This window comes from Pholcus phalangioides, unplaced genomic scaffold (assembly GCF_987345545.1).
Source record: "Pholcus phalangioides strain wild (caught in Gottingen) unplaced genomic scaffold, Ppha-v1.0 ptg000008l_1, whole genome shotgun sequence".
Lineage (NCBI taxonomy): Eukaryota > Metazoa > Arthropoda > Arachnida > Araneae > Pholcidae > Pholcus > Pholcus phalangioides.
This window is the reverse complement of record NW_028301601.1, coordinates 9072966-9096056: the sequence shown is the minus strand read 5'-3', so window position 1 is coordinate 9096056 and position 23091 is coordinate 9072966. Positions and strand designations below refer to the sequence as shown.

The following is a 23091-nucleotide window of genomic DNA, read 5'->3' as shown; positions in this document are numbered from 1 at the left end:
GGGAGAGTCTGATCAGCTCTCCGGATTATGTCATGTTGCCAGATTCCAATGTAATTAAATTGTAATGTTTATAATAGTGACGCATGAATATGCAAATTCGATAATTTTGTTGAGGCGAAAAGGCCATGCGAGGACATGTGGTCCCAAACTTCTTGTAAAAGGGGAGTATAAATTCCTCCCTCTTTGTCTCTCACATTGCGTTCGTCTAATCTTGTTCTGTTCAACTGAAGCCCTCTAGTAGGACGGTTCACCGTCTTACTACCGTATCTATTGGCCTTAGGCTGAATTGTTAAAATGCAATAATCTACATTATTTGAATCCGTTTTCCGGCAGGTCCGGAATCAAAATATAAAACAATCTTCACAGTCAAAGTTCTTCATTGCTGATCGAGGTGGTCCGGCCCTCAACCGAGAGGCCCCCGGAGCTGATCAAGGTGGTTCGGCCCTCAACCGAGAGGCCCCCGGAGCTGATCAAGGTGGTTCGGCCCTCAACCGAGAGGCCCCCTGGAGCTGATCAAGGTGGTTCGGCCCTCAACCAAGAGGCCCCCCGGAGCTGAGCAAGGTGGTCCGGCCCTCAACCGAGAGGCCCCCCAGGAACTGATCAAGGTGTTCCGGTTCTCAACTGAGAAAACTCCTCTGGTATTTACGGAAAAGCTAACAACATCGGATGTCCGATCGCTGCACAGGTTGACTGTTGTTGATCATCAATTGGTGAGCCAGTATCTTTACTGCTAACGTCAAATAGAGGGCTCCAAGATATACTAATCCATTGTTAAAATTAACTAACCCATATAATTGAATAAATAATAATATTTCATGCGAAAGTTTGTTTCTAATCATTTTCCACTTGTCGTTTGCCACTTTATTGCTGGATATTTCGAACCGGGCAAGCAACTCCCATAAGGGACGTTGCAATTTTGGGGGCTCGACCGGTTCTCAGTAAGTGTGGCAAACCGCGGGTGGAAAGTACTTTCGCTAAAAAAAATTTTTTTTGATATTTAACATTGATTTTAGAGATGAATTCTAATAATCATAGTACGCCTAGAAATTTAGGTGATGATGTTCGTGTACAAATTGAACCGGAACCAAGTGGTTCACAATCGAATAATGGTTCACAAATGAACTTTACTTATCCAACAATGTCAAATCCTTATAACGAGACGCATGTAATACTTCCCCCGGCATTACCTTTAAATCCCGCAAATGCTTTGGTTCCATTGACCCAACGCAGTGTTGGTAGTCTTATATTTTCAGGTAGTGGAGAAGACGTTAGAAGCTTTTTATTAAAATGTGAATCGTATTTTAATCTTTACAGTGTTCCTAATAAGATCGAGTTAGTTGTAAGCACGTTTGAAGGTCGTGCTCAGGCCTGGTGGCAAACGATAGGCAGGCACGAATGGGAAAAATGGGGCCCCCATAAATCGTGGGAAAGTTTCAAGGGCTTGTTATTACAAACCTTTTCAAGGTATCATACCAGGGTTGAATTAGCTCGTGCTTTATTCTCTGAAAAGTTTTCGACGGGCTCGTACCTTGATTTCGTATTACATAAGTTAGATCTTTTTCAGTCGTTCGATTTAACCGTTCCGGAGTCAGACAAAATTGAACTTATAATGTCACAATTACCCTATAATGTGAGAACATTTTTGGAAGTTAGGAAGCCTAATTCTTTGCAACAATTATTTGTAATGTTAGATCAATTTCTTGCAACGCGTGAAAATGTTCAAATTGAATCTCATAAAAATTTTGAATCTTGTGAAAATTGTGTTGAGAAATTTCAACCTGAAGTTAGAAAAAATTGTGTGGGACCTACACAAAATGTAGTACAACCTTCAAGACGGCCTTTTAGGACAAATAAATTTTTTCGACAAGTTACCTGTTTTGGTTGTGGTCAAATCGGCCATATTGTAAAAAATTGTAAATCAAATGGGAATCAGGGAAACTAGACCTGGGATACATGAGAAGGGGTAGTGTATCCATGGGTAAAAAGACCCCTAGTAAAAAATTTAGTTTTCTTAATCCAGTTGTGAGAGTTAACAACAAGATTTTGACAGCAAAAATTGATACCGGTGCCGATTGTTCAGCGATCAGTTTCGATCTGGCTCGGCAGGTTGGTTCACCCACTAATCAAGTTAGACCCTATCACGGTGATAGATTTCAGTTGGCATCCGGTGAGTACTGTCAGCCTGTGGGGATTCTTCGGGCCCAAGTGGAGATACGAAACAGTGTCGTGCACACAGATCTGATAGTGCTCGCCAGGGTCCCATTTGGGATCTTGATCGGCAGTGATATTTTGAGTAAAACTGAAATTATAGTTGACTTCAAAAACTTTGAACTTAAAGGAGGATTGTTGTCGTATAAAGGAGATGTCGATCAGGTAAAAATGCAAAATTTAGTAAGTAAATCGGAATTTGATTCCGATCAGAAAAAAAGGTTGTTTGAATTGTTAAAACAATTTCCGAATTTGTTCAGAAACACTCCCGGTAGAACTCACGTTGCTGAGCATAAGATCGTGACTGACGGAAAACCGGTTTTTCGATCCCCTTTTTCTCTTCCGCGATGGAAAAAACAATTAGTAGAAGAGCAGGTGCAACAGATGCTCTGTGATGACGTCATTGAGCCTGCCTCCACAAACTGGGCTTCCCCGTGTTTTTTAATCAAAAAGAAAACTGGTGATTGGCGATTTGTCGTCGACTATAAAAAGGTGAATAAAAATACGGCACCCGATCGGTACCCTTTGCCTTTCATCGATCAAATTCTACAACGAGTGGGTGACGCACGATTCGTCTCTACGTTCGATCTGGCCTCAGGGTATTGGCAAGTTCCAGTGCGGCTAGAGGATCGGGACAAAACGGCATTCATAACCGATTCTGGAATGTACCGATTTAAGGTAATGCCCTTTGGACTCAACAATGCCCCGGCCACGTTCCAACGCATGATGACTACAATCCTGGGCCACTTAGTCGGTAAGTGTGCCGATTTTTATTTGGATGACATTGTCGTTTACAGTTCGAATTTTGAGGAACATTTACAAAACTTGAAAACAGTATTTTCGTGTTTGGAAAAAGCAGGCTTAACTCTTAAGCCAGACAAATGTAATCTCTATAAAAAAAATTTGGAATATCTAGGTCTCTGTTTGACCAAAGAAGGATGGCACGTAAAACAGGACCAAACCGACGCCATTTTGAGTTTTTCTAGGCCTAAAACAGTAAAACAGGTGCAACGTTTTCTGGGACTCTGCGGGTGGTACCGGCAATTTGTTCCCCATTTTGGTGATGTCGCTAACCCCCTTTACGGCCTGACAAAAAAAGGGCAAAGGTTCAAATGGGACAAAATACACCAACAGGCGTTCGAAAAATTGAAACATCTCTTGTCTTGTGCCCCCGTTCTAACCACAAGAAAAAAAGATTGTGCCTTAAAAATTTACACAGATGCCTCAGGAATTGGGCTTGGAGCCATTTTGCAGCAAGTTGAGCCTGACGGGGAAAAGCCGTTAGCCTATGCCAGTCGTACCTTGAATTCAGCAGAAAAAAATTATTCGGTAACAGAACAGGAGGGACTCGCTGTTATATGGGCGTGTAATAAATTTCGAGCCTGGTTTTCAGGAGAACCTGTTACTATAGTAACGGATCACAGGGCAGTCGCCTGGTATTTTGAGGCTAAACAATTGAAGGGGAGGTTAAGCCGATGGGCTCAATTACTACAGGAATATCCTTTAAAGTTTGAATATAGAAAAGGTTCGACCATGCAGGCCCCTGATGCCCTGTCCAGAATGCCCGCTGTTGTCACCACTGAAACTGATTTCGAGGAAAAAATTGATAATAAATTATATTTGTTCTCGTTTTTGGATTTACCTGAGTTAATTGTTCAACAGAAAAAAAATTACCAAGATATTATACAGTATTTTAATGATAAATCTGTCGGAAGACAAAAAATTGATGAAAAAATTGAAAAGTATTACCTTTTCGAAAATCAAAAATTGTTTTTTAGATTCAGGAATAAAAAATTGCTAGTAATTCCTCCACCATGTAGAGAGAAATTTTTGACTGAAATGCACATGCATCCCATTTCAGGTCACATGGGAGTCAATAAAACTCTTCAGCGATGCCGACAACGCGCGTTCTGGCCCGGTATGCGTAAAGATATAAAAAAATTTGTCCTGTCCTGTAAAAAATGCCAAACATGCAAATTCGACAATACGAGGCGATGGGGAGGCATGGTGTCAACCTCTGTTGATCATCCAGGAGAAATGGTTGGGATTGACACCATGGGTCCCTTTCCCGTTTCTTCCAGAGGGAACGTGCATCTGTTAGTCGTCGTCGATTATTTCACAAAGTGGGTAGAGTTATTTCCACTAAGACGAATTACGACAAGTGCAGTTGCTAAAAAGTTTGTTCATGAGTACTGTATGAGATATGGCTTTCCAAAAAGATTAGTTTCCGATAATGGTTCTTGTTTTATATCAAACCTTATGAGGGAAACTTGTAAAGTTCTCCAGGTCAAGCAAAGGTTCACAACCCCCTATCATCCTCAATCAAACCTTACCGAGAGATTTAATAAGACAATTAAACAGATGATCTCCTGTTATGTTGGTGATAAACATAAAGACTGGGACAAAAATTTAACCTTTTTTGGTCTTGCTATTAGGTCGGTTCCCTCGGAAACTACGGGTCAGTCGCCAGCTAAATTGTTTCTTGGTAGAGAATTAGTTTTACCATTTGACTGGGCTATGGACATACCGGTTTGGGAAAGGGTGAGTTTGCCCGAAAACTTACTTAAGCAAGTTAAGGAAAATGTCAAAAAACAACAAAGGAGACAAAAAAGATATTATGACAAAAAAAGATTATTGCACACCTTTAATCAGGATGATTTGGTATTAAGGAGAACGCATTTCCGTTCTAGTGCGCAAGGCAATGTTATGGCGAAGTTGAAACCACGATGGGACGGCCCGTGTAGAGTCCTGGAAAAAATTTCACCTATTGTCTACCTGATAGTGGATTTATCCAATGATAATGTCTATAAAGTCAATGCTTGTGACTTGAAAAAATTCGTTAGTAGTGACCAAATCGTTCTTGAGCCTGTCCCGCAGTCACCTGAGAGTAGAGAGGTCCTTGTACAACACACTTCCAGTAATCCGAGTCGACATCATGTTTCACAAACGCCCTTAAATAGTGCTAATTGCACTAACTCTAGTACGTCCTTTAACCGGCAAAATCCCGAGGAGGACACCACTCCTAAGATGGTGAAAACGAATTTCATTAAATCTTCCGTAGGTTACTCTAAGTTTTTGGTTCCGATTCAGAGAGGGTGGCAAAGGGTTCTCGTTAAGAGGAAAAAAGAACCTCGTATTGACGTCTATTATTACTCTCCCGAAGGGACAAAATTCAGAAGCAGTGTTGAAATTTCGCGATACTTACAAAATCGGGATACTGATTTGGCTGTCGATAACTTTTCCTTTAGTGGGAAGTTTAATATACCAGGTGATATGTTAACATAGTTTTTGCAAGTATTTCTGTAAATTAACTTTTTTTAACCTATAGAATTTTTTTTTTTTGGGAAAAATTCTTCCGTGGTGAGGGGGAATGTAACGTATCGGGATCCGATCCCTCTACGTTAATGGTGGTCTTGTCGTTATGTGGGAAATTCCTTCTTATTTTAGACCCCAGGGACCTCTCAGTTACCGGAAACCACCCGAGGACCCACTGGCGAACCGGTAAGGGCCAGAGTGTTCGATTAGTTCGGCAGTCGGCGGGTGGGGTCTTTCGGCTGTCGAACGAGAACGGGCCAGAGGTCGGGCTACTGATGTCCCACATAAATTAATTCCCCTCATGACGACGATGCCGCTATTTTCGTGGAGGGGTTTGATCCAATATATGTATAGTTGGGCGAGGCTTAGCCCAGTTTAAATTATTTTTATCGAAGAACTTCCCGGGGGAGTTGTTGCAAGTCTCGTTGTGCGGATACGAAAATAGTGTTGTACTCACTTATTTTCGGCGGGGGGCTGCAGACCTCCGTCGGAACAATTCATTTCATATTGTTATGTTAGTAATGTTTACATAATCGGGAGAGTCTGATCAGCTCTCCGGATTATGTCATGTTGCCAGATTCCAATGTAATTAAATTGTAATGTTTATAATAGTGACGCATGAATATGCAAATTCGATAATTTTGTTGAGGCGAAAAGGCCATGCGAGGACATGTGGTCCCAAACTTCTTGTAAAAGGGGAGTATAAATTCCTCCCTCTTTGTCTCTCACATTGCGTTCGTCTAATCTTGTTCTGTTCAACTGAAGCCCTCTAGTAGGACGGTTCACCGTCTTACTACCGTATCTATTGGCCTTAGGCTGAATTGTTAAAATGCAATAATCTACATTATTTGAATCCGTTTTCCGGCAGGTCCGGAATCAAAATATAAAACAATCTTCACAGTCAAAGTTCTTCATTGCTGATCGAGGTGGTCCGGCCCTCAACCGAGAGGCCCCCGGAGCTGATCAAGGTGGTTCGGCCCTCAACCGAGAGGCCCCCGGAGCTGATCAAGGTGGTTCGGCCCTCAACCGAGAGGCCCCCTGGAGCTGATCAAGGTGGTTCGGCCCTCAACCAAGAGGCCCCCCGGAGCTGAGCAAGGTGGTCCGGCCCTCAACCGAGAGGCCCCCAGGAACTGATCAAGGTGTTCCGGTTCTCAACTGAGAAAACTCCTCTGGTATTTACGGAAAAGCTAACAACATCGGATGTCCGATCGCTGCACAGGTTGACTGTTGTTGATCATCAATTGGTGAGCCAGTATCTTTACTGCTAACGTCAAATAGAGGGCTCCAAGATATACTAATCCATTGTTAAAATTAACTAACCCATATAATTGAATAAATAATAATATTTCATGCGAAAGTTTGTTTCTAATCATTTTCCACTTGTCGTTTGCCACTTTATTGCTGGATATTTCGAACCGGGCAAGCAACTCCCATAAGGGACGTTGCAGATGCGATCGAACACGTCGGTCCGTCGTACCCTCCTGCATCCAACGATCACATATCCGCATTACAGTTGTTTGGTTTCGTCCAACACGACTACCGATTTCCCTGAAAGATAATCCACAATCTCGGTAGGCCACTATCCTTCCTCTGTCGAACTCGGATACTTGATCAAAAGATGATCGCTGTTTTCTACGAGGCATAATTGATCGTTTTTTTGAAAAAACCACAAGAAAAACACAATTGCCGTACTTCAAATCGTCGAAATCTCCAAGCCTTAAATAACGCTTTGAAGTGGCGCCACAGGCGCGCGTGATGTGCGTCTGCGCTGAAATTCTAATCATTTGCATATCTCACCTCCGCTAATGCATGTTGTAAATTTCATATTATTTGCATGCTTCCTTCAGGGTGTTGCATTTACGGTGGCCAGTAGTGTATATGATGTCGGGTATCGTTGGAAAGCTAATTTTTTTCCCCACACAATCATGTTAATGTTTTTTGATTTTGATGTGTTCAATCGGGAAATCTTATATTGAAAATTATTGTTGTCGTTAAAATCTTTGTTGTAGCCCTTTCATTTTATTCAAATCGACCACGTGGTGTTTTTCTTTTGGTTTCGTTTTTTGGTTGGCCCCTTGTGATATAATTGGATCAAATTTTAGATGACGCAGTTTGCGCGACGAATTAGAGGTAGAGGGTGCGCTTTCTCAAGCCCTGCCCATCACTCAATTTTCATATTATCACTGGAAAACTTTGTAGGCGTGCAGTTCATCGGGATCAGTTGCGAGGGTAAAGTGCAGGTCCCTCGCAAATAAAAGTTCCCCCCCACGAAACTTATAGTCCCAAGTCACTTAAACCCCTATTAGTTCTGAACTGCCAAAAATCGTAACGTGAGAAGGATTTTTAGAAAAAAACTACAAGCCAGTATGCAGAGCCTATAAAGATGCTGAGCCTATTAAGTCGTCAGTGATGTCCACACTGCCCCGAGCGGTAGTGAACCAGGAAGAAGGTTTACCTGTCACCTTCGTACTGTATGGAGGAACCCAGGAGCAACCAACAGTCATGCCAAAAAGATGAAGCCCAGCAGCAGTCTCTTACAGTCCAGTCCAAGGATGGTACAGAGGACATTAATCTTTCAAGTCAAGTGACTGGTGGCCAAGCAGTCTGCCGTCGTCGAGGAAGGTTTTGGTGACTATAATAGGTTCAAATAAATGAACTGTCATGAATTGTCTGTCCCTTCAGAAATCTACTTTTCAAAGATACTAAGATGATGTAACCAGCATGGGAGATTGTGAGTAGAGTTTTCCTTTTTCAATTTTGTATTTCGAGAGGTCAGGCAAATCGATAGCTTTAAGCACCCAAATATGTTGCGTTAATACCAATAAGAAAAATAAAAGGGGGTCAGAAATATATATGTATATTTTTTTGTTGTGTTTTTCTTATGAATATGTATGGTTTTGAGAAAGACTGAAATTTTGTTTATGTTTTGATTTTTACTTATAGTTGAAACACTTTTGAAGATGGAAATATTTTTTTGTGTCTAAATCTTGTGAAACAATGAAAATATGAATTTAAAAAAATATATATTAAATAACCTTAAGTAACTTAAGCCTCTGTGTGTTGACATTCATTTTTGTGACTTATTTGTTAGAGTTGTAGTGCACTATTTCTTATTTTATTCAGGAGAATTACTCACCGACACACAAAGGGTTGTTGCGGGCGCAGTATATATTGCATATGCAAATAACTAACATTTTTATTTAGGCATCTTTAATTTCTAGTTGGTCGTAGGTGCTCAGAAATGAAATACAAGTAACTAAAAAAATGTTGGCACTATTTCTAAAAACAAAAATTGGTATTTTCTAGAGATACCGTCGAAAGTGTGACTTTTTTTAACAGGGCCAGAACTAGAGAGGCGGGGAAGCTACCCTGGACAGTAAAATTTTGTGGGGTGGTAATTTTTTTAGGTGGAAACAAAGAAAACCATAAAATTGTTGCATTTTAAAGTTGGGGGGGGGGGGGCAAAATAGTGTTTGCCCTGAGCAGCAAAATTTTTAGTTACAGCTCTGCTTTTTAGCATTAATGCACATGAATGCATAAAATCAAAGAATTTTCAGAATAGGTGCATATTTTTGAGGGTTTATTAAAGTTCACTTTTTATATAAATTTTTCAAAATAATATTTCTCACATTTTCATAACATTGTCCTCTCTCCCCCACAGAGACATTTAACGAATTAATAGAGATTTTTTCAACATTTTGCAAATAATCCTTTTAATCTGACCTGTGGGGAAAGAAACTGATGTTAAGGAAATATTATGAGCAATATTATTTTGAAAAATTATTTAAAAAAACTAATTGAACTTCAATAAACTTTCAAAAATATGCACTTATTCTGAAAATTTTATTAATTTTATACATTTTATTAAATTTTATAGATTTATTTGCATTAATGCTAAAAAAGGCCAAAATATGCACCCACATATAATCCGGGATCTACTCGTAACTAAAACCACAGAATTCCAAGACAATTTAAAACTACAAAGAGCCAGAGAAGAAAAAAAAGATTGAACAATGTCATTCAAAAATCGAATGGTATTTGCTTCCACAGACACTTACCCAGACACAGCAGAAATCCTAATGATTGAGAAACTTGTAGAACCACAGTGATGAAATTAAACTGATATGCTTCCTTTTGTGATCATCAAATATCTTCAACTCTCATGAATGACAGATGAGAACTTCCATACCAAAATTTTTCACCAGCAACTCAATGGTATTTGACAAATGGAAAGAAAAAATAAACAATGTGAGACATGTAGCCAACAAAAAACAAAGATAAAAAGAAAGCTTTTATCCATCCCCCTTCATACAACAATAGACCACACAACACAAAAAACACAAAATCACAAGACAAGGACAACACACGCATCCATCCCTTTCATACAACACAAGACATCACAACACAAAAAACACAAATCACAAGACATAGACAACACACGCATCCATCCCTTTCATACAACACAAGACATCACAACACAAAAAACACAAATCACAAGACAAAGACAACACACGCATCCATCCCTTTCATACAACACAAGACATCACAACACAAAAAACACAAATCACAAGACAACACATGCATCCATCCCTTTCATACAACACAAGACATCACAACACAAAAAACACAAATCACAAGACAACACATGCATCCATCCCTTTCATACAACACAAGACATCACAACACAAAAAACACAAATCACAAGACAAAGACAACACACGCATCCATCCCTTTCATACAACACAAGACATCACAACACAAATCACAAGACAAAGACAACACACGCATTCATCCCTTTCATACAACACAAGACATCACAACACAAATCACAAGACAAAGACAACACATGCATCCATCCCTTTCATACAACACAAAAAACACAAATTACAAGACAAAGACAACACATGCATCCATCCCTTTCATACAACACAAGACATCACAACACAAATCACAAGACAAAGACAACACACGCATCCATCCCTTTCATACAACACAAGACATCACAACACAAATCACAAGACAAAGACAACACACGCATCCATCCCTTTCATACAACACAAGACATCACAACACAAATCACAAGACAAAGACAACACACGCATCCATCCCTTTCATACAACACAAGACATCACAACACAAATCACAAGACAAAGACAACACACGCATTCATCCCTTTCATACAACACAAGACATCACAACACAAATCACAAGACAAAGACAACACACGCATTCATCCCTTTCATACAACACAAGACATCACAACACAAAAAACACAAATCACAAGACAAAGACAACACACGCATCCATCCCTTTCATACAACTTTCATAACACAAGACATCACAAATCACAAGACAAAGACAACACATGCATCCATCCTTTTCATACAACACAAAAAACACAAATTACAAGACAAGGACAACACATGAATTCATCCCTTTCACACCTGTACAAAAAAAAAACAACACAAATCATAAAACAGACCATGCACACATCTAATCCTTTCACAATAAAACACAAGACATGATAACACAAGATCATAAAATCAGTATATAGCACATACATAATTGTAATGAGATATTTCTGTGGTGTAGCAGTAGTAGGTAGGGCCTCCAAAAAATGGCTCGGGGATCCATGATGTTCTTAAGTCAGCCACCTCGTTGGGCAGTTTGCCTGTTGTGGCGTTGTATTTGTATCTGTTGGATGACAATTCACAGCTGGTTTGCGGATTTGAAAAACCTGAAAATAAAATATATATTACAGAAAATATATATAACCAAATACATGCAGTCACATCTCAGTTGTTTCAAAAAGAATTTGAAATAATTTCTCTTGAAATTAATAAGCCTTAAGCTCTATTATTCAGTGCTGTTTCTATATGCAGACTTTTTTTCTGGATATGCAATGTATACTGGATTTTCCTTAGGCCTCGTAAGTTTTACCAAATGTAGAAGTTAAAAGTAGTATTTGCCTTCAATTTCAGAACATAATCCGCATATTAAGATATACGGTACTTTGATTTCTATACGATTTTTATTTGTTCACTATTGTTATGAAAAGTAAAGGAATTGTTTACCAGACAAAAGATAAAAAGTGTAGATAACTACGTGTATTATAACAACAAATATAGTGAAATTATTAAGACTACTTGTGCATTACCCAAAAAAGTGGTCGGCCATGGAGGTGACCACCAAATAGAGGTATGAAATAAAAACACATTTCAGGGAGTGTGTCAAAATAATGGTTTTTAATGTCACAAAAAAATTGTATACTCAATTTATTTACAATGTCAAAAAACATACATGTATAATGAAACACATCAATATAATGGGAAATACCTCTAGAACAGTATTTTTTCAAATCTTGTCTGGAATAACCTATAGTCTGTAATGTAAAACTTCTCTCAATACAACTATATACTTGACTATAATAAACCCTTAGACAACAATATTATAGGGATTTTGAAACCGTTGCATTTATAATTTTTTGCTTGAAATATATATCCTTCCACACACATTTTTACTCATTTCACATATTTCAGTTTTTCGGAGGACTTCTAATATTATCGGTATTAAGCATCACCTAATCACCGAAAGTGTTCAGCATCACTACTTTGTGTGATACACCAAAGTGAAATGTGATAAACCCTTTTAAAGAGGCAATAAATCTAATTGAATTTGTTTTATAAGCTAATCAACTAAAATATTCTGCAGTGAATAAATACTTAAAAAGCATTTTTTTGGCGATACTAAGAACAGATGACAATAGCAGTATAGATCTGATGGCACATGATGATAATGTTACTTCTCGATATAACAATAATTCCTCTATAAAAATATTTTTCTTGGTTCAGTAAATGTATTATTAAAGTTTTTCACGAAAAATTCTTCCTTGTCAGAAAAGTTAGAATACATGTGCAAAAAAAATTGGCATTGGAGATTGCCCATCTCAAATGCCGATTGTCACTGTATGTGAGAGGGGAGTGTATTGCATTATTACAATAACTATAATTAAACATTAAACTAAGTGTACTAGTAAAGAATATCATAGGTCATGGGACCCAGGACAAGCCCAGACTTCTAAAACTTTTTTTGCAATTGTTGCTATAATAGTCGCGGTAGTAACATGCCGGCAGTTAAGCCTAAAGTTCACACTATTAAAGCACAATGGCCAGAGTGGATGTTTCCACCACGAGTAAATTCAATGGCAACAATTATTCACAGTGGAGGTTTGAAATAGGTTACGAGCGGAACCAAAGCCAAGCATGACGTCAAAACCGATCTTGAAAAATGGGAAAGGAATGATGTAGTGGCAATGTTTACCATCACTGCAGCAATGGGCATGAAATAAATCATGCTCGTCGAAAGCTGCACCAGTTCTGCAGAGTTGCTAAAGAAGTTACTCAGTGTTCCAGCAGAAATCTGATTTCAACAAGATGTTGGACAAATCCCACCAAATAAAAATGCATCCAAGCGATACTGTAGTGCAGCACTTTGCTAAAGTCGAGAACCTTGCCAATCTAATAAAGAACTCTGGTGAAAGCATCAGTGATGCTACACAGATAACAATAATCCTAGGAACTCTTCCGGCAAAATATTAGAACTTTTGGCAAGCATGGCTATCAATGGACAAAAGCAAGCAAAATATGGCCAATTTAACAGCTGGGCTCATTGATGAAGAAACTGAGTTATCTAAGAACGGACAAAACGAGTCTGCATTCTTCGTGAATCATAAGCCAAATTTTTCAGCAAGCCATTCAAAGCCAAACCACCCCAAAGTCAACCGATCCAACATTACATGTTATTTCTGTCAAAAGAAAGGTCACTTTGCTAGAGATTGTCAAGCCAAAAGATATAGGGAATATAAAAACCCAAGTTACCAACAGTGACGCAGCCAAATATGCCTTTAACGCTGAGTTGCCAGTCAGGCCACTGCACTGGAGATCAATGGATCCTTGATAGTGGATCATCTGCACACATGACCTTCGACCATAAAAAATTTTGTGTAACTTCCAACAGTTGGATTGTGGTGACAAAGTTCGCCTTGGCAACAATACCAAACTCCCCATCGAGGGAAAGGGTGAGGTAAAGATTTTGAAATATGTCAACAGTGCATGGATTGAAGGCTTGATGACCAACGTACTGTATGTGCTGGGCTTAAAGAAGAACTTATTCTCTGAAGGGACTATTATAAGCAAAGGAATGAAAATAATTAAAGATGAGAATTGAGCCAAAATTTACAATCGTGATGATATTGTTGGCATTGCAGTGCGTACATCAAATAACCTGCACCAGATGCTGTTCAAAATGTCGAGACCACCCTTGCGGTTAATGAGGCCGATACAGATGGCCTCAGGTTGTGGCACAAGAGAATTGGCCATGTTAATCTCAAGGCATTGAGAGAGAATTGAGTGACAAGGACGCCATTGAGAAAACTGATTTTGCAAATTGAGACAAATTTTTTTGTGAAGGTTGTCAGTATGGCAAACAGCACAGACTACCTTTCAGTCGTAGAACATACAAAGCCAGGAACCCTGGCAAACTGATCCATAGTGATCTGTGTGGTCCAATGTCAACAACGCTAATTACTTTGTAACTTTGAAAGACTGCCTCAGTTGTTTTTGTGAAACACAAACATGATACATTTGAGTACTTCAAAAAGGTTTGTGAGACCAAATACTGAGTCAAGGCACTCAGAGTGGACAACAGCACATAAACCACACCTTGAACGATTTTCTCAACACCAAGGGCATCAAGCTTGAGACGACTGCACCTTACACACCAGAGCAAAATGGGAGAGTCGAGAGCAATGTGAGAACTATAATGGACAGTGCTTGATCAATGCTTTATAGCAAGAAACTGCTATTTTTGTGGGCTGAGGCAGTAAACAGCAGTTTACATCCTTAACCGTGCTCCCAATAGTCAAACACCTGGATCTACTCCATATGAGCTTTGGACTGAAAAACATATCGCTCAAACACCTGAGAACCCTTGGTTCAGAAACTTATATGCATGTACCTGATTGGCTATGTAAGAAGCTGTCACCAAAGAATAAAAAGACAGTTCTTGTTGGTTATGGAGAAAACTCGACAAATTACAGACTCTGATCCAGTGTCAAGAATGGTAAAGTGTCAAAAAATATCACATTCAACTAAAGTTCTTATCCAACTGTCATTCCCCAAAGGGAAACAGTCTGCTTCAAAAGCCCTGAATCTGAAGACAACGCCACCGGTGTAGAAGATGAAACAGACCTGGTGACAGGTGAAGGCAACACAGTTTATCACAGTCATTACAGGATTCAACAGATGAAGAAATTCCATTATATGATCTCTGACCCAGAGGAAGTTTAAGAACTCCTAGAGGATACGATGTCAATGTTGCTGAAATAGAAATCTCAAAGACATGAAGCCGTCATGGATTCTCATCAATCTGAAGAATGGAAAGAAACAATTGTGAAAAACTTCAGTCACTTCAGAAAAACAATACTTAGCAGCTGGTGGGATATCCTGAAGAAAAGAATGTCACTGGATCAAAAAGTGGGTGTTTAACATAAAATACTAGACCAATGGAAAGATTGAACGTTACAAAACTTGTCTATGTGCGAAGGGGTTCTCACAAGTGGAGGGAGTTGACTTCAATGAAACGTTCTCACCAATATCAACGCATGACACAAAGAATCATCCTTGCAATTACTGCTCAAAGGAGATTGAAAATCTTGCAGTGTGATATAAAAACAGCATTCTTAAATGGTGATATCGATGAAAAGATATACATGCTAAGAACTGGGGCTGTCTATCAAGGAAAATTTTGTGTGCGAGCTAAGAAAATCCATGTATGGATTGAAACAGTCTTCTACGTGTTGGATCAGAAAGTTTTCCTGATTTCTTACTAAACTTTGGTTTCCAGCAAAGTGGCTGACCCTTGTGCATTCCATGGTGTTTTTGAAGGGGAAAAAGTTTTCATTTTGTACGCCGATATTCTTCTATTATGTGATGAAACAGAAATTTTGAGAAACATAATGGAAGACCTAAATTAAAACTTTGAAGCTACTATATGTCAATGAGGATGTTTTGTTGGGATTGAAATCAAACAAAATGAAGATGGTTCTATTTTTATCCATTCACAGGCTTACATCAGAAAAGTGTTAAAGAAATTCAATCTTCTAGATTGTAAGCCAATTAGCGTCCCAGCTGATCCCAATGTCATTTTATCATCCGAACCAGACGCAACATTAAAAGATAAAGACATAACTTATCGAGAAGCAATAGGGTCTGTCATGTTTCTTTGTCACCACCAGACCAGACATTATGTACGCTGTTAATCTGGTTAGTCGTTTACAAAATAGCTATAGATAGCTATAGCCGAATACATTGGAATTCCATGAAGAGAATCATGATGCATGGTTGCCTTCAGGTATTTCATGTTATTCTTTATATACCTGAACCGGTAAATCCCTCTCTTATTAGCTATTCAGATGCTGATTTCGCTGATGATATTTGGTAAGTCGATCTGGTTAATTTAATAACGCACATCTGACTCCACTCTGATTATAAGACTACTTGTCAACAACCACCACATTAATTTATTTACAAAAATTCACACACGAAAAAACATTATTTACACTGACACGCAACAACTGTATATTTTATCTTCTTTCGGTGGCTTGGCGCGCGTAATCTGCGTAGTCACTTTTAACGCCAAGCGTTGGTAAAACTCCGCCACAGATATAGACACTAGAAGATCCACCACTGGCTATGTCTCCATGATATCAGGTGGTGCTATTTACTCCCCCGCCAGTCTCACACTTCATTTGTGAGAGTATCGGGAGATGTAAGTTTTGTTCTTGTCACTGGAACGTGACGAGTCACCCTGAACGGCTTCATTCAACAGCAAAAATGCCGGCTTTAATCTGTCGATGTTGACAACTTTTTCTTCGTCATTTACTTCCACCACGAAGTCCTTGGTCAATCAACGCACAACACGTAATGGACCTTCGTACGGGCACTGGAGAGACTTCTTGAAGGGACCACGGCGGATGAAGACATGAGTGCAGGTGGTGAGCTCCTTCAAGACAGATCTTCAGAAGTCCATGTCGCACAGGATTCAGAAAGCTGATGATCCTCTGCAATCGGGAGGGTTAGACAATGGCTGATCATCGCACAGCTGACCAGGAAGACGAAGTGAGGAACCATAAGTCAGCTGGGCTGTTGAGGCATCAAGGTCACTCCTATATGCTGACCTTAACCCAAGAAGAACCAATGAGAGAGCTTCATACCAGTCTGAGTCGAGGCCTTCCAGGACTTGTTTTAGCATATGACACATCAATGCTTGCTTGAGTGGCCTATGGAACCTTTCCACCATTGCATTGTGGAGTATATGCAGCGGTTCTTGCAATTTGGATGCCAAGCATTCGGGAAAGAGCCTGAAAAAGACCAGATTCAAATTGCCCACCCTTGTCACATGTTGCCCTCTGAGGTGTATTAAATCGTGCAATCCACCCATGTACCAATGCTCTGGCGACACTTTCAGCCGTCATATCAGATAGTGGCACTACCTCGGGCCATCTCGTGAATCTATCTACCATCGTTAGACAGTAACGGAAACCATGACATGGGGGAAGTGGTCCTATCAAGTCTATATGAACATGTGAAAAACGTTCATCGGGGACTAAACATTTTGCTAAAGGAGACTTTGTATGCTTATACACCTTGGTTTTCTGACATAGCACACATGCTCTACACCAAACAGTTATGTCTTTGTTTTGATTAGGCCAAAAATAACGGCTATTGATGAATTGTTTAGTGGCATTGATGCCAGCATGAGATAAGAAAAAAAGTTTTGGAACAGGTGCATGACTTAAGGTTTGAGGGACATGAAATCTATTTTCCCCAGTAGAACTATCACAATAGAGATGAATATCGGAAGCGGCATCCTCAGTTTCATTAATTCTACACTACAATCAATATTACCATCTAGGATATTTTTCATTTCCTCATCTTCAGATTGCATTTTGCTCCATAACTGCATGTCTGCTAATGAGGAGAATTGGATTTCACAAATGCGGGATAAACTATCCGCTACAATATTACTTTTACCTGGTAAATACTGAATATCTGTGGTAAACTGAAATGAAGTCAAGCTGCCTAAGCCTACGAGGTGAGCATTTATCCTGTTTTTGCTAGAATGCAAATATGAGGGGTTTATGGTCCACAAATGAAGTAAAGGGCCTAGCCTCTAACAAATACCTAAAATACTGAATTGCTGCATATGCAGCAAACAATTCCCTATCATAAGCTGAATAATTGCATTGTGCAGGTGACAGCTTTTTTGAAAAATAACCAAGAGGTTTTGGACCATCAGGTGTTACTTCATGTAATACAGCACCCATCACAAAACCACTGCAATCAGTGACCAAAGCCATTTTAGCATTTGCTGAAGGATGGTACAATAAAGTTACCTCAGATATGGAATTTTTTGCTTTTTCGAAAGCTGTGTCTAAGTCCGAATTCCATTCGATTTTCCACTTGTCATTCTTTTTTGCCCCAACCAGTAACTTATTTAAGGGTGCAAGAATGACCGCACTGTCTGGAATGAAACGGTGATAGAAATTTATCATCCCCAAAAATTGTCTAAGTTGGCTAATATCACTAGGTTTGGGAAAATTCAAGATTTCATCAACTTTTTCTTTAGTAGGACAACCATTTTGATTGATTGTGTGACCTAAAAATTCAATTCGCTCTTTGCCAAATTCACATTTTGATTCATTAATGACAATACCATATTCCAAAAAACGTTTAAAAATTTTTCCCAAATGCTGCTCCGGATTTTCACTAGCAACCAAAATATCATCAATGTATGAAAAAATAGTCCAAACCATGCATAACCTCATTGATAAATCTTTGGAAAGTTTGTGCTGCTGAACAGAGGCCAAAATTTAGAAATGGAAATTCAAATAACCCAAATGATGTTATGATGGCGGTCTTGGGTATATCAGGTGGATTAACTGGAATTTGGTGGTAGGCGCAAACCAAATCAATTTTAGAAAATATGCACTTTCCATTGAGCATATGCGAGAAATCGTGAATGTGTGGTACAGGATACTTATCTGGTACAGTAATGCGGTTCAGAGCTCTGTTGTCACCCGTGGGTCGGCAGTCAGACGAACCCTTGGGAACCATGTGTAAAGGGCTCTGACAAACCAGTCACGGCCCAGACTCTGTCCCTCCAGGGATGTAAGCCTTTTACCCTTGCGAGTTGAATGAAAGGGCTGGCCCAATTACTTTTTGAAGGCCTGCAAATACCCTTATCTAGCATATAATTGAATTCTCGCTTGGCTATATTCAACTGCGCAGGATTTAATCTGCATGCTTTGGCTGAAACAGGAGGGCCTACGGTAGGTATAAAATGTAACGTGTTATGCTTTACAGTATTTTGAGGTGCAGTATTTAACTGCGCGATCTCTTTATACTTGAGCAAAAGATCAGCATACCCAGATTTGTCCGAAACTGTTTTTACTGCCTGAATGTCACATTAACCAGCACGACCATGAGACAAGATTTGTCAAGGGGTCAATTAAGTTTCGTTTTTCAATGTCAACAAGCAAACCAAAATGCTGTAAAAAATCAGCTCCTATAATGGGTTTGCTGACATCAGCAACGATAAATGGCCACTGCAATGTACGGCGTAATCCTAAATCTAAAGTGAGCAATTTGACACCACATGTTTTTATACATGTCCTATTCGCAGCATAGAGATTAAATGTGCTAACAGCAGTTTCTTTACTCATAAATGATCTGGGATAACATGAATCACTACCAGTATCTACCAAATATTCAGACTTATTTAAGTGATCTTTCACATACAGCCTGCGACTAAAAACCAAATTCCCAGAAGCCGCAGCTACTTCTGATGGTTTGACTAGTTTTTTTGACCCATAGGAACAGGGCGAAATGCACTTGGTTGCCTTTTCTCCAAATCGAAAATGGTACCAACAACGCCAATTTTCTTTTTTTACTGCATTACAATTTCTAGAATTAGAGCGATAGACCTCGATTGTTGTTTGATCGACAGTGACTCAACAAAACAAGTAGAGAATTTGAGAGTTAATTCATTTACCTGATGTTTGAGATCAACTAGTGTTGCACTTTCATCACTTTTACCAGCAGTCAAATGAGAGGCATTTACAGAAGCAACCGAGACAGCAGTGCATTCGCAAATTTTATCTGCCATATGTGCCAATTTGTCCAAATTTTCGGAACTAATGGCCAGGACGGTTTGCACTGTGATCGGCAATCTACGCAACCATAAGTTTTTCAAAAAATTATCAACGTGACCTTCGCTGAGATCTCATTTGCCTTAACATTGAGGGTGAGCGATCCCCTAACTCAACATCCTCAAGTAATGTTTGAATTTTTTTTGTGTGAGAAATTTCAAATTCTGAAAGCAAACAGGTTTTTAGCTGAGAATAAGGCTGATCTGACGGGGGTCACAAACTATGTCAGTAACATGTGACAGTGTTTCAGGGTCTAACGAAGCAACTAATGTCAAATTTTGTCTGCTCAACAGTAATCCCAGACACCCTGAAACTGGACTCTAATTGAACAAAAAATAGTTTCACATTGTTTGGCCAAAAATTTAGTACTTTGACAGACACACGACCACATTGTGATTCAACTTTCTCATTTCCTGAATTTCCAGGTTTCGGATCCGGCATTATCAGCGTGTAAACTTCAATACCAATGCGAACGGAATTGCACTTTTAACACCCCAGAGGACACACGAGAAAGTGAACATACGAATCCGGCCTACCTTTATTCAGCCATGTGCCAATTAATGTTCTTGCGTCATTCCACACCGCATCACCACGTTTGGTAAGTTGATCTGGTTAATTAAATAACACACATCTGACTCCACTCTGATTATAAGACTATTTGTCAACAATCACCACATTAATTTATTTACAAAAATTCACACACACGAAAAAACATGTTATTTACACTGACACGCAAACTATTTTTTCTTCTTTCGGTGGCTTGGTGCACGTAATCTGCGTAGTCACTTTTAACGCCAAGCATTGGCAAAACTCTGCCACAGATATAGACACTAGAAGATCCACCACTGGCTATGTCTCCATGCTATCAGGTGGTGCTATTACATGGTGCATTATGAGGCAATCTCCAGTGTTAACATCCACCACAGAATCAGAGTATATAACAGCATCTACTGCTGTGAAAGAAGTCATATGGCTTCGCCATCTTCTATGCGAAGTAAATCAGTCATCAATTTGTGATAAAAGTGCTACGTTGAATATTGACAATCAAAGTGCTATCAAGCTAATTAAAAATCCTGTGTACCACAAGTGTAAAAAACACATTGATATAAGATTCCACTTCATATGTGACAAGTTCCAAGACAGAACTACCAACATTGAATACATCAGTACTAATGAACAATTAGCAGACATCTTCACCAAGGCTTTACCTAAGGACAGATTAGAAAAGTTGAAAAACTTGATTACCTGTATAGATAAACTGTATATTTGTTGACTAGAATTAGAGGGAATGTTAAATGTATTACAGAAATTCCTCACAAAAAATTCTTTGAAAGAAAAGTTAGAATACACGTGCAAAAAAAATCTGGCAATAGAGATCGCCTATATCTCGAATGCTGATTGTCACTGTGTGAAAGCGCCATGTACTGCTTTTTTGTAATAACCATAATTGAATATTAAACTATATTTTATGCAGAACTCAAAATACCAGATCATGTGGTCAATTCTTTAATCTGTATTATCCGAGATCTTTCTTTTTAGTAAGTACTTTACATGTTATTTCCTCACATTTTTTTAGCTAGCAGCAACCATATAGCATTAGCCTGTGTCATCCTATTTACAAATATTTCCATCCTGATAATGTTATACATGAACAGAAAATCTGATCTGAAAAGGTATTCACATGCTGATGTATAAAGATTATAAAGTTTTATAAAGAGATCTACCCGTTCTGAATGCATTGGGAAGGGAAAAAAGCACACAAACTTGTTTTTTTAAACTCGTATATAAAGTGGCTGCTTACTGCATACAAAAGGTGGCCCGGAATAAGGCCGATTTTTCTATTATGTTTATGGAGCCTGTCATCTGTTCCAAGAAAAACTGGCTGCGAAAAGAAATTGGCCGGGGAATACAGGTGGCTGCCTTATGGAAGTTTCACTGTATAAGGCAAAAAAAACCTCGCATTGAGACTCGAGGACTAAAAAATACCAGTTGTAATAATTACAACTTACTAACCATCGTAATTATTACGATGATTATAAAGGTTGTCCTGTAAGTGCTAATACAGCCTTTATCTAACCCAGTGGTGTGCAAACTTTTTGAAGTGCAACCCTCTTTTGACCAAAAAATTTATCGCTTAATCCGTACATAGGCTGACCATATGTCCTGGTTTTTTGGAGCATTAATTTTCTTTTCAGTAAACGTGCTATCTAAAAACCCTTTTTGGAATGCTTGGTCCAATTTTAATTAGCCAATATTGACTTTTAAAGATAGTTTAAATGTCAAATGTTTTCTTTGTTTTGGATGTACTTAGTATCACATTTCCCCTCGTAATATTCACATATTACTTATTCTGTGTTTTTAATTTTTAAGAAATATGCAATTTTGAAATTGGATGATGAATGCTCAACATATGTTCAGAAATTACCCTGTACCAGTTTTGAGTGAAAATAGTGTCACAAAATAGAAAAAAAAATTTTATACAGTTCTCCTGTCCAATTACAAAGTTGTTGCTGTCTTTTCCGAGTCACACTAGCTTATATTCCCTGTATATGTCCCATTTGACTATCTTTGTTTTTCTTTTCAATACATAATGTTAAATCGTCAAAAATGTTGAATCACGCCGGTTTGTTTTCCCATATTGTTCTAGAACAGAATATTCTTCAAGCTAAAACTTTTTCACTCTTTGATTCAGGAATTGTAAGGATTTAGAATGAAATTAAAAAACTCAGCTGGTACAAAATATCAAATATCTCGGACCTTATATTAGTAGCAATCTAAAATGGAAACTTCATGCACTGGAAATTACTAAAAAACTACATATTTTATCGTATATAAATTCTATTATCTTAAACAAAAGGTAACAGCAGAATTTCCGAGAGAAATATACCATGAATAGTTTTATTCAATTGTCAATTATGGTATTATCCTCCGGGTTTACAACACAAATCTACAGCCTATTTGTTCTATTCAATACAAGTGTTTCAAAACTATTTGCAGTGCTCGCTCTGAAATCTCAACTTACAGAAATTTAAATCTTCTCCTTTGGATTTCAAATACATAACATTGCCAAAAGAGCACCACTTATGTCTACAATTGGTTAAAATAAATTTCCAAAGCGGGCAAGAAATAAAGCGACATTACAAATCACAAATTAAGGAGTGTTCTTTACAAATACAGGGATACAAAAGACGAAATGCCAACGAGGTGGCTGAAAAAAAGATGCCATAACAAATATGGAGAAGTAAGATTTTCTAAAATACAGCAACACAATTACAAATACAATTACTAGAAGCAATACA

General features: G+C 38.6%; 1 long non-coding RNA gene across 1 annotated transcript in view; it reads right to left on the bottom strand.

Moving 5' to 3' along the window:
• LOC149083618 (uncharacterized) overlaps positions 1-23091 on the bottom strand; it is a 48161-nt gene that overhangs the window by 10334 nt on the left and 14736 nt on the right. Inside the window, exon 3 of the long non-coding RNA XR_016192917.1 lies at positions 9582-11260. This is a non-coding gene — a long non-coding RNA (uncharacterized LOC149083618). The remainder of the gene's footprint in view (positions 1-9581; positions 11261-23091) is intronic.